This window comes from Ovis aries, chromosome 11 (assembly GCF_016772045.2).
Source record: "Ovis aries strain OAR_USU_Benz2616 breed Rambouillet chromosome 11, ARS-UI_Ramb_v3.0, whole genome shotgun sequence".
In the NCBI taxonomy this organism is placed as follows: domain Eukaryota; kingdom Metazoa; phylum Chordata; class Mammalia; order Artiodactyla; family Bovidae; genus Ovis; species Ovis aries.
The window spans coordinates 38,114,998-38,127,245 of NC_056064.1; the positions used below are offsets into that span (position 1 = coordinate 38,114,998).

The 12,248-nt window shown below is 44.0% G+C and overlaps 1 protein-coding gene across 1 annotated transcript in view; it reads right to left on the reverse strand.

Moving 5' to 3' along the window:
* Positions 1–12,240, reverse strand: part of SNX11 (sorting nexin 11) — a 32,417-nt gene extending 20,177 nt beyond the window's left edge. The window contains exon 1 of the mRNA XM_012185973.5: positions 9–12,240. The gene's annotated coding sequence lies outside the window, so the exon portion shown is untranslated. The remainder of the gene's footprint in view (positions 1–8) is intronic.
* Positions 12,241–12,248: the final 8 nt, after the last annotated feature.

Here is a 12,248-nt window from a genome sequence, read left to right on the forward strand (position 1 = left end):
ACAAGCACCTCTCGCGGCGGCGCGGTCCGCACCGCCCAGGCCCCGGCAGGAATCTAGATCCCGCACCTCTCTCTTGGGGCGCTGCTTGGGGGATGAGGGCGAGGGGAGGAGAAGGGGTTCTGACGTCCAATCCGGAGCCGCGTCCCGCCCATTGTTGTTAAGCGCAGCCAATCAGTAGCCAAGAAGCGTCCCTGAATGTCCCAAAGTGGGTCCAGGAGCCGGGAGGTGTGAAAGGTTAGTCAGCGGTGCTGAGCGTGGGAGAATCAGGAACGTGGGAGCCTCTCTCAGTCTGGAGAGAGTGCCCGTTTGAACCCTGTAAGTTTCTGTTCCCCGGCGGAATTATCAAGGGGTCGCCCACTCAGATTCGAAAACTCGATTGTCCTAGCGAAAGCCGAACTGCGGACAGTCCTGCAAACACTGCAAGTTCGTTCACTTGAGAGACAAACATAAGGAAGGATCGCGCAGCTAGTCAGTAAAGAAGGAAGAATCCGTTGACTATGATGAAGATTGTTTTTTTTAAAATACTTTTAAAATGTCTTAGCAAAGGTTAATTTCAAGGGAAAAGTTACAGTCACAAATACAAGCTCTGGAGTTAGAAGATCTGGGCACAATACCCAGCAAGCACTACAGTAACTATGTGGCCCTAAACTGGCCTTAAATCTTTGTCTTACTTTCCTCTTCTATAAGGTGGAGATAGCTCAGAACGTAAGGTGCACTTAAAGCAACTTTTGTCAAACATTTTTGTCTCAGGATCCCTTTACATTCTTACAAATGATTGTGGACTCCCAAAGAGGTTTTGTTTATGTGGGATGTTCACTGGATTGGAAATTTAAATAGAGAAATTTAAAAGCATTTATTAATTCACCTAAAGCTAATAATGGACTTTCCTGGTGGCTCAGATGGTGAAGAATCTGCCTGCAATGCGGGAGACCTGGGTTCAATCCCTGGGTTGGGAAGATACCTTGGAAGAGAGCACGGCAACCCACTCCAGTATTCTGGCCTGGAGAATCCCCATGGATAGAGAAGCCTGGCGGGCTATAGTCCATGGGGTCACAAAGAGTCAGACACGACTGAGCGAATAAGCACAGCACACAAAGCTAATAATGAGGCTTCCCTGGTAAAGAATCTGCCTGCAATGCAGGAGACCTAGATTCAATCACTGTGTTGGGAAGATCCCCTGGAGAAGGGAAAGGCTACCCACTCCAGTGTTCTGGCCTGGAGACTTCCATGGACTATATAGTCCATGGGGTGGAAAAGAGTCGGACCCGACTGAGCAACTTTCACAGAGCTAATAATAAACCATTACATGTGGACATAATATATTTCATGAAATATAACTACACTTAAAAAAATTATTGAATGGGTGCTCAGTCACTTCAGTCATGTCTGATTCTTTGCAACCCCTTGGACTGTAGCCCTCCAGGTTCCTCCTTGCATGGGATTCTCCCAGCAAGGTTAGTAGAAGGGGTTGCCGTTTCCTCCTCCAGGGGATCTTCCTGGCCCTTGACTAGAACCCGTGTCACCTGTGGCTTTTGCATTGGCAAGCGGATTCTTTACCACTGTGACACCTAGGGAGACCCTCTGAGCAGAGTGGCATTATATTACAGTTTTGTAAATTCCCATGTGCTTCCCCATTCATTCGTTGTACTGTTTTTTGGACAAGGAAACCCAGAAAATCTGGTCTCATGCAGATAACACACCTAGAAAAGGGAGAATTATCTTTAGCCTTCTCTGATAATTGTGGATACTTTTTTAATTTTAATCCAAAAATGTCTTATTACTCACTCTCTGAGCTGTTACATGGGAGCAGGTGGGGTGTGCATGGGGATTGTTGACAGCAGGGGGTCTCCGGGGTTGGTAAATACAGAGCTCACACTGGACACCAGGCTGCTTCCCACACTGGAGAGATGAAGGACTTTGGAGAAATTCATAACTTTTTCTGGAACAATCTGAAGGGAAGTCCTGCTGCCAAGTCTTGGACCCAGCCATGCCTCTTACCTCCAATTTGTGTAAGATGCCGTGGTATCTGCACAGGTGGCCCCAATGGTTCTGTGCTGAAAAGAAAGTTACTATTTCCCAGATGTTGCTAATGGTGGAAGAGCTACAGCAAAGGTTCCAGTGGTGATGGCAACCTGCAGAAGGCTGTCCAGTAAGAATGAGCACCTGTGGAGGTTGGGATGCCAGGGTCCTCCTCCTCAGAGGAAGGGCAGCCAGGAAGTCATGGAGCTCTTCTGAGGAATGTTTTGGATACAGAACTGAGTGTACGACCTGCTTGGGATGAGGCAGTTTGCTTACTAACTTGCAAGAAGTTACTTCTCAGATTGCTCAACCATTTCATTTGGGATCATTTTTTGAAATTGAGGGATCAAATTTTCCAAGTGAAAGTTATCTCATTTATCAGGGCCAGCTAGAGACATTTTTCAGCTTCCTTCCAAACTTGAAGGATGCAGGGAGTGCCCAGCCTCCATACACTCTTAATGGATCTTGCCCCCCACCCTACTTCTATTTTGCTTTTGGTAGAGACAAGAGGGAAGTTGACCAGGTTAAGGCTAGAAAGCATCAGGCTGGAATTGTAGTGGGACAATCCCATATGGTACCATGTGGTTAGTCTCGATATGGAAGACACCACTGATGGAGAGTAAGATGCCTGATTTCTAAGGAGGGCAGTGGGTGAGGGCATATGAGCCTCTATGCTCCCCATTCCTGAACAGCTCTTTATTTTCTTTTGACCCTGCCACAGAGCAAGTGGGATCTAAGTTCCCCAACCAGGGATCGAACCCATGCCCTCTGCATTGGGAGCACAAAATCCTAACCACTGGACCACCAGGGGAAGTCCCTGAACAGCTCTTTTAACCATCTTATATGCTCGGGATTCACTGTACAAGTTAAAAACAGACAAACAAACCCTGGCATGGGGCATAGGTGCCAAGGAAGAGAAATATAGAATTTCAGAGAGAACAGAAACTTGCTCTGGACTCAACCCTCTTTTGTGGCAGAAAGAGAAAAGGACAGTGATGCCTCTAGTCTCTGTGGATTCACAGTAGAAAATCACAAACAGATTTGGAAAAGAACTTCACACCAAAGTTTTCAGTAAAAGGACAGATCTTTTCTTCTCTCTGGAGACTGGCTTTTTCCAACTTCAAAGCTGGTACTGGCAGGTCCACCATCAGTGGGGAAGTAGATTTTCTTAACATTCCTCAGGATCATCTCTCTGCTCTGGCTGGTTGGGGGCTCTTGACATTGCCCAGAGCTCTGGAGAAGTGTTCTGAGAAAGTGTATGCTGCTAATGTCCCCTTCGAAATAGGTGAAAAGAACACAGCAGGAGTTCCATTCAGTCTTGACAGGGCTCTGCATTTAGAAGGCGGGTCTTCCTTGCTTCTTCCATCATAACACAGGGGAGAGCTTAATTCTTGATCAGGGGCAGAGACAAAGCAAGATGCTCTGGCAGGGTGCATGTTGATAGCCAGAGCTGCCTGGCCAGCTTTATAGCAGCTCAGTGCTGGCCCAAGCAGGGCTTCTGAATACTCTTATTTGTTACTAGCAAAACTCAACAAATGGTAGTTCCTTAAAAGTTAGTTGCAATGGGAAATCTGAAACCATTTGGAAAATATTCCTGAGTTATGCAGATCTTCCAAATATGTTTTATTTTTCTTGGCCACGCCAGGAGGCATGTGAGATTTTAGTTCCCCAACCAGGGATCGAACCCACACCCCTTGCATTTGAAGCTCAAAGTCGTAACCACTGAACCACCAGGAAAGTCCCCCAGATCTTCCAAATATTGATGCATTTCATTATTCAGCATTTTAAAAACCACATTTATTCAAATCATCAGTAATCTCATCAATCTTGTGAAGCCATCAAGCTCACTGGTGGATACAGCATTTTCCTGTAGAGCAGAAAAGTTTTCCCTTTGTTACTATGTTCTTTTCCTGGTCTACTAATTAAACTGAACTAGCATATTCAATGGAGAAGGAAATGGCAACCCACTCCAGTGTTCTTGCCTGGAGAATCCCAGGGATGGGGGAGCCTGATGGGCTGCCATCTATGGGGTCGCACAGAGTCGGACATGACGGCATATTCAAAAGCAGAGACATTACTTTGCCAACAAAGGTTCATCTAGTCAAGGCTATGGTTTTTCCAGTAGTCACGTATGGATGTGAGAGTTGGACTGTGAAGAAAGCTGAGCGCCGAAGAATTGATGCTTTTGAACTGTGGTATTAGAGAAGACTCTTGAGAGTCCCTTGGACTGCAAGGAGACCCAACCAGTCCATTCTAGAGGAGATCAGTCCTGGATGTTCATTGGAAGGAATGATGCTAAAGCTGAAACTCCAGTACTTTGGCCACCTCATGCGAAGCGTTGACTCATTGGAAAAGACTCTGATGCTGGGAGGGATTGGGGGCAGGAGGAGAAGGGGACGACAGAGGATGAGATGGCTGGATGGCATCACTGACTCGATGGATGTGAGTTTGCGTGAACTCCGGGAGTTGGTGATGGACAGGGAGGCCTGGCGTGCTGCGATTCATGGGGTTGCAAAGAGTCTGACACGACTGAGCCACTGAACTGAACTGAACTGAAGACAAAGTAATGGGAGAAAAACCAACTTCGTACTTAGGGGAAACCCATCAAAATGAGACCCAAGGGCAAGTTAGGCAATGGAGACTTCTTTGCCATCCTGAGACGAAGACTACAATAGGGGCTTGGAGCTTCAAAAAAGGAGGGCAATTCACAGTACTAGAAAGAGAGTAGATATTTGGTAATTAGAAGTTTACCCAGTCTTGCTGAAAAAGTCTATCAGGTTAAAAAAAAAAGTTATCTCTGGTAGGAGCTCTTTTTTAATACAGGCCTCCTATCTAAATTCTGTTGGGTAGTTGTTAATGCTCAGTCGCTAAGTCGTGTCCAACTCTTTGCAACCCCATGAACTGCAGCACACCATGCTTTCCTGTCCTCCACTATCTACCAGAGTTTGCTCAAACTCATGTTTATTGAGTCAGTAATGCCATCCAACTAGGGAAAAGTTTTTCCTAAGCCTGCTGAGTGTTACTGCCTTCAGCTCAAAATAATCCACAAGCCAGTGTACCATATTTGTGGGTGGCACATTCTGCTCTACTTCAGCACAATTTCCAAAAGTATGATTTATGCTTGAAAGCTCAGATTTTGTCACTGGCAGAAATACGTTCTTTCAGTCATTTTCCTTGAAGGGACAGGTCCATTTTGCCCAAATATCCAAGTTGAATGACCATAGTTTTTGTTATTCTTAAAAAAAAAAAAAAGGTATTTAATGAAAAAAGGCAGCTAGTTCAATTCACACCTCTCAGACAATTGCACAACTATAGACTTCAGTAATTAGCAGAGCTGCTCTATGTATATGTCACATTTATCACACAGAACATTAAAAAGATAGGAGAGATTTCATAAAATTAATCATTTGTACTGCTTCATCATGGACACTCTTAAGTGAAAGTGGACCCTTAAGTTGTTTTATTGCATTGTAGCAGTGAAGAATATAAATATAGTACAAGTTGGTGCCACACTGCCTTGATTCATGCTAAGATGCCAGCAGTTTCATCTGGCTTTGTACAATACAAACACAATGCAAAAGACCAAATATTGTCTTAATATTATTATTAAAGTAGTTTTGACCATGCAGACTCCCTGAAACCATCTTAGGCACTCCCAGAGTGTGTGGACTATATTTGGAGAACCATAGAATATATCTGTAGAATGTATCCACTCATTCATAACAAACACTGAGCCCTTTAGATAGTCTAGGCACTGTCTCAGGCTTTAAAAGTAAAGCAGTAAGCCAAACAGGAAAATACCTTGGCCTTCTGGAGCTTGAAATTCTAAAAAATATAAGAGCTTGACATCACTGCACCATGTATTACTCAATAAATATTTTTAAATAAATTAATCAAATAATTTTCACAAACAGGCAGTGCTCCATCTGTCTTATTTTTTTTCAACATTAATTTCTAACACTGGATAATGGGGTGAATCCTTATTGTACTTGAAATGCAGGCAAGTCATGGTACTCTAAGTATTGATCCCTTAAGAAAAACCAGTCACATCAGGGCTCTGGGTGTGTGATTTGAGAAGTATAGGTAATTAAGTCCAGTTACTACCAGCAAGTCACTGAGAATCAGTCTGACCAGAGGAGATAAGAGAGATAGCTGTTAAGTATATTTGCCTTTTAAAAGAGAATGCTGGTTAACCCCAAATGAATAAAAATATTTAACAATAGAATTTCAAGAAGTAGTCGAAATGAAACAAAGAATCTCACACACCATTAGGATGGCTGCTATTAAAGCAAAACAAAAACCAAGACAACAAACCATGAAGGTGTGGAGAAATTCAAACACCTGGGCACAGTTGGTGGGAATGTAAATTGGTGCAGCCGCTGGAAAAATAGTGTGGACTTCCTAAAAAATTAAAAATGGAATTACTAATATCCAGCAATTCCACTTCTGACTATGTAACCAAAATAATTGAAAACAGGGTCTAGAAAGATAGCTGTATACCATAAAACCTGGAAGCAACTCAAGTGTCTGACAACAGAAAAATGGATAAGCAAAATTTGATATATACAAACAATGGGACATTATTCAGTGTTAAAAAGAAGGAAATTTTGACATATGGTGCAACATATGTCCATATGAACCTTGAGAACATTCCAGTTCAGTCGCTCAGTCGTGTCCGATTCTGTGACCCCATGAACCTCAGCACGCCAGGCCAACTCCCAGAGTCCACCCAAACCCATGTCCGTTGAGTTGGTGATGCCATCCAACCATCTCATCCTCTGTCGTCCCCTTCTTCTGCCTGCAATGTTTCCCAGCATCAGGGTCTTTTCAAATGAGTCAGCTCTTTGCATCAGGTGGCCAAAGTATTGGAATTTCAGCCTCAACATCAGTTCTTCCAATGAACACCCAGGACTGATCTCCTTTAGGATGGACTGGTTGGATCTCTTTGCAGTCCAAGGGACTCTCAAGAGTCTTCTACAGCACCACAGTAAAAGCATCAACTCTTCAGCACTCAGCTTTCTTTATAGTCCAACTTTCACATTCATACATGACCACTGGAAAAACCATAGCCTTGACTAGACGGACCTTTGTTGGCAAAGTAATGTCTCTACTTTTGAATATGCTGTCTAGGTTGGTTATAACTTTCCTTCCAAGGAGTAAGCGTCTTTTAATTTCATGGCTGCAATCACCATCTGCAGTGATTTTGGAGCCCCCAAAAGTAAAGTCAGCCACTGTTTCCACTGTTTCCCCATCTATTTACCATGAAGTGATGGAATGGGATGCCATGATCTTAGTTTTCTGAATGTTGAGTTTTAAGCCACCTTTTCCCTCTCCTCTTTCACTTTCATCAAGACGCTCTTTAGTTCTTTTTTGCTTTCTGCCATAACTGGTAGTGTTATCTGCATATGTGAGGTTATTGATATTTCTCATGGCAATCTTGATTCCAGCCTGTGCTTCCTCCAGCCCAGCGTTTCTCATGATGTACTCTGCATAGAAGCTAAATAAGCAGGGTGACAATAGACAGCCTTGACTCACCCCTTTTCCTATTTGAAACCAGTCTGTTGTTCCATGTCCAGTTCTAACTGTTGCTTCCTGACCTACATATAGGTTTCTCAAGAGGCAGGTCAGGTGGTCTGGTATTCCCATCTCTTTCAGAATTTTCCACAGTTTATTGTGATCCACACAGTCAAAGGCTTTGGCATAGTCAATAAAGCAGAAATAGATATTTTTCTGGACCTCTCTTGCTGTTTCGATGATCCAGCAGATGTTGACAATTCGATCTCTGGTTCCTCTGCCTTTTCTAAAACCAGCTTGAACATCTGGAAGTTCACAGTTCACATATTGCTGAAGCCTGGCTTGGAGAATTTCAGAACTTTATGTCTAATGAAATAAGCCAGTCACAAAAAGATAAATACTGTACGATTGCATTTATATGAGGAGTACTTAGAGTAATCAAAATCGTAGAGACAGAAAGTAGAATAGTGATTACAGGGCCTGGAGGAAGGGAGGAATGAGGGGTTATCGTTTAATGGGTATAGTTTCAGTTTCAGAGGATGAAAAAGTTATGGAGATAAATGGTGGCAATGGTCACACAACAATATGAATGTATCTAATATTTTTAAAGTTTTATATATTTTAAAAATTGTGGAGAAAAAGAATTTCAGATAGTGCAGAAGAAAATATTTTTAAAGTCCTATATTTCCTTCACTCCTTAAGTCATATCTCAAAAGCAGCTATCTATTGTACTTAAAATAACTACTGTGTACTGAGGGCCAGTTATGTGCCAATCCCCATTCCCTTTACACATTACTATTAATCCTACAGAAATGCTGCGTGTTAGGTCTTAAATAATATTTTGGTATTTTATATTTTTATGGAAGCTGATGCTCAGAGAAGCTAAGCAGCTTGTCCAAAGTTACACAGCAGGCAAATAACAGAAACAGAATTGAATCCAGTTCAGCCTGATACCAAGTCCTTGTTCTGTTTTGTAACATCACACTTCCTCCTTTCCTCACATTCCTTGTGATTTTGGGAATTTCGTGTGACAGATATACTTCCTGCTGGAGCAGTGTCACTTCAAATGTTGTCTCAAGCAAGAGCATTATGACTGAGTTGCCATTACTCTTAGAAAGAAAAGAAACGCTGCAGGTCTGAATAGTTTGAAATGTCATCATTCTTATGGGAAAAGAAAAGAATTAAATCCATTTAATCCCAAAAGACTTTCAAAAAAAGGTTTTGTTAATGCAGAAGCTTGGAGGCTTGAGAGTTTGACATCCATCCCTGGCAGAACTCCAGAACAGATGATTAACAAGAGAGCTCTTAATTGATTGCAGATTAGCATAAACTAGCCTGTGCTCTGGCACCTAAAAAGAGAAGGTGACCTTTGACTCCTTTAACTCAGGAGAGACGTAGAGCACCAGGGCTGTGACGGCTCCTCTATTCTGAAATATGCTTCTAAGAGGCAGAATTTAACAAACTAGATGCGCTAGATCTGAAACTGCTGTCCTGTGATATACAGTACAAGAAAACTGTGACGTTGAGCTTAGAAAGGAGAGACCTTAAGGAACATGAAGGCTGAATTTCAATACTAGAAGTATAATATGAAAGAGGAATTAAGTTAGAGAAGAGAACTGTGCTGCTACAGAAGCCAGAAGGAAGGAAATAGGTGGCATTTCCATGGGGAAGCAGATTCAGCTCAGTATGAGGAACTGGGGATAACAGCATTTTATGCAGGCAGAACTATGGCTTTAGCGTTAGAAATAACATCAAATCTTGATTCCAACACTTTCTTGCTTAATGCCATTGGACACGATCTGCAGCTTCTGAGACTTTTCTGCAAAATGGAAATAGCAATTCCACCTCCCAAGGTTGATATCAGGATTAAATAACTTTGCTTTTAAGATAGCAATGTGACAATTTTTAAATAAGAAAAAATGTATTTATTTGGCTATGTGGGGGTCTTAGTTGCCACATGTGGACGTAGGATCTAGTTCCCTGACCAGGGATAGAATCCAGGACCCCTGCACTGGGAGCATGGAGACTTAGCTACTGGACTACCAGGAAAGTCCCCCCACGCATGCTTTTCAAAGAGAGGATTAAATAATATTAATCAAAGACTTAAGATTTGTAGAACTGGGGAATAAGCACTCAATAATAAGTAATACTATTACAACTAAGTTTCTATCACTGAAATTATCTAAAACAAACTAATGTACTTCAGGAGAGAGTGAATAGATGAATTTTTGGACACCCAACCAAAAAATGTCTCGAGAAGAACTGCCCCCTTCGCCCGTCTCATGGGTCTTTCAGCAAAACTCTTATGATATTGTTGGGCTGGGTTCTTCTTACATGGCAGTTCTCTAGAACCCACTACGGGTTCTAGAATATTTCTGTAGACCCCCAGTTATCTACCGTACTCTGTACGGTACCTGACTCAGCAAACTGATGTTGCTGCTGCTAAGTCGCTTCAGTCGTGTCCGACTCTGTGCGACCCCATAGACGCAGCCCACCAGGCTCCCCGTCTCTGGGATTCTCCAGGCAAGAACACTGGAGTGGGTTGCCATTTCCTTCTTCAATGCATGAAAGTGAAAGGTGAAAGTGAAGTCGCTCAGTCGTGTCCGACTCTCGCGACCCCATGGACTGCAGCCTACCACGCTCCTCCGCCCATGGGATTTTCCAGGCAAGAGTACTGGAGTGGGGTGCCATTGCCTTCTCCGGACTCAGCAAAACTGTTATATAAATGCAGACTCCTGCTTTCTGGGGCGGAGTGCAGTAGACTCGTTTCCTTTCTCCTTTTCTTCTGATTAGAAGGATATTTGAATTCCAAGTAAGGGGGGAAAGGTCACCTTTTGGTAGACATTCTGTTTAGATTCTAATTGAACAAGGAAATGTAGAGTAAGGGGGAGATGGAAAAACCCCATGAACGTGATGTGAAGAAAAAAGATGAAAGCTTGATCACCTCCATTTTCTTTCAAGGAGGAAAAGAACATTAATTTGTGTGCGTGCTCAGTTGCTCCTATGAGCGTGTGCTAGGTTGCCCCAGTGGTGTCTGACTCTTTGAGACCCCATGGTATGCAGCACGCCAGGCTCCCCCATGCGTGGGAATTTCCAGCAAGAATACTGGAGTGGGTTGGTATTTCCTCCTCCAGGTATTCTTCCTGACCCAGGGACCCAATCCGCCTCTCCTGCATTGGCAGGGAGGTTCTTTACCACTGAGCCACCTGAGAAGTGAAAGTGAAAGTCGCTGAGGCTCAGTCCTGTCAGACTCTGCAACTGCATGGATTATACAGTCCATGGAATTCTCCGGGCCAGAATACTGAAGTGGGTAGCCTTTCCCTTCTCCAGGAGATCTTCCCAACCCAGGGATCGAACCTAGGTATCCTGCATTGCAGGCAGATTCTTTATCAGCTGAGCCACAAGGGAAGCCCACATATTAACCTATTTAATCATTTATTCAACAAATGTTGATTTGACTGTCTTATGCTAGGCGCTGTACTGGGCAGAGGTTTCTGCACTAACGGGAGTGGAGTTTTAAGTCCAACAAAGACAGATACTAATTAATGACAGTAAAGTAGGATGAACATCATCATGAGACCGAATTTCCACATGAACAAGTTTGGGGACAGCAGTCTAGCTGAAATCAAAACTAGAACACTTGTCTCAAAGAATAAGAAACAGGTTTTTTGCCTGTTTCGGTGTGTCTTTGAGGAGGCTGGGTGAGGGAAGGGTACTCATGGATATTGAGGGTTTCGGCCCTAAAGCCGCCCATTCGTGCAGCCAGTGTAAGGGGGAAGTTCAGGGTATCATGAATGACACCTACCAGGGGGACCTAGCCTAGCTTAGGAGGTCAGGGAAGGCCTCGAAGGGGAAGTACTTTAATCTCAACGATAAGAACTAGAAGCCTTATAAAGATCTGGTGAGAAAGCCTTATAGAGATCTGGTGAGAAATAAGATTCAAAATTTTCAAGGATGTGAACTACTGTCCAAAAGTGGTTTATATTTTACACCAAACATCAAGGGGTTCGCTTGTAAAACCACACGCTTTAGTTTGCTAGGTTGCAGCGTTCTCAACTAACAGTCGCTTCGGCACTGCTGCTGCTGCTGCTGCTAAGTCGCTTCAGTCGTGTCCGACTCTGTACGACCCCACAGACGGCAGCCAACCAGGCTCCCCCGTCCCTGGGATTCTCCAGGCAAGAACACTGGAGTGGGTTGCCATTTCCTTCTCCAATGCATGAAAGTGAAAGGTGAAAGCGAAGTCGCTCAGTCGTGTCCGACTCTTCGCGACCCCACGGACTGCAGCCTACCACGCTCCTCCGCCCATGGGATTTTCCAGGCAAGAGTACTGGAGTGGGATGCCATCGCCTTCTCCGACACTGCTGCTGCTGCTAAGTCGCTTCAGTGGTGTCCGACTCTGTGCGACCCCATAGACGGCCTCCTACCAGGCTCCTCTGTCCCTGGGATTCTCCAGGCAAGAACAGTGGAGTGGGTTGCCATGTCCTTCTCCAATGCATGAAAGTGAAAGTGAAGTCGCTCAGTCGTCCGACTCAGCAACCCCGTGGACTGCAGCCTACCAGGCTCCTCCGTCCATGGGATTTTCCAGGCACGAGTACTGGAGTGGGGTGCCATTGCCTTCTCCGTCTCCGACACTAGTGGTAGAAAAATTAAAACTTCTCGAAACCCTCGCAAACTGTGCGTGGCGCCGTGGAAGGCGCGCAGCACTTCGGGTCTTG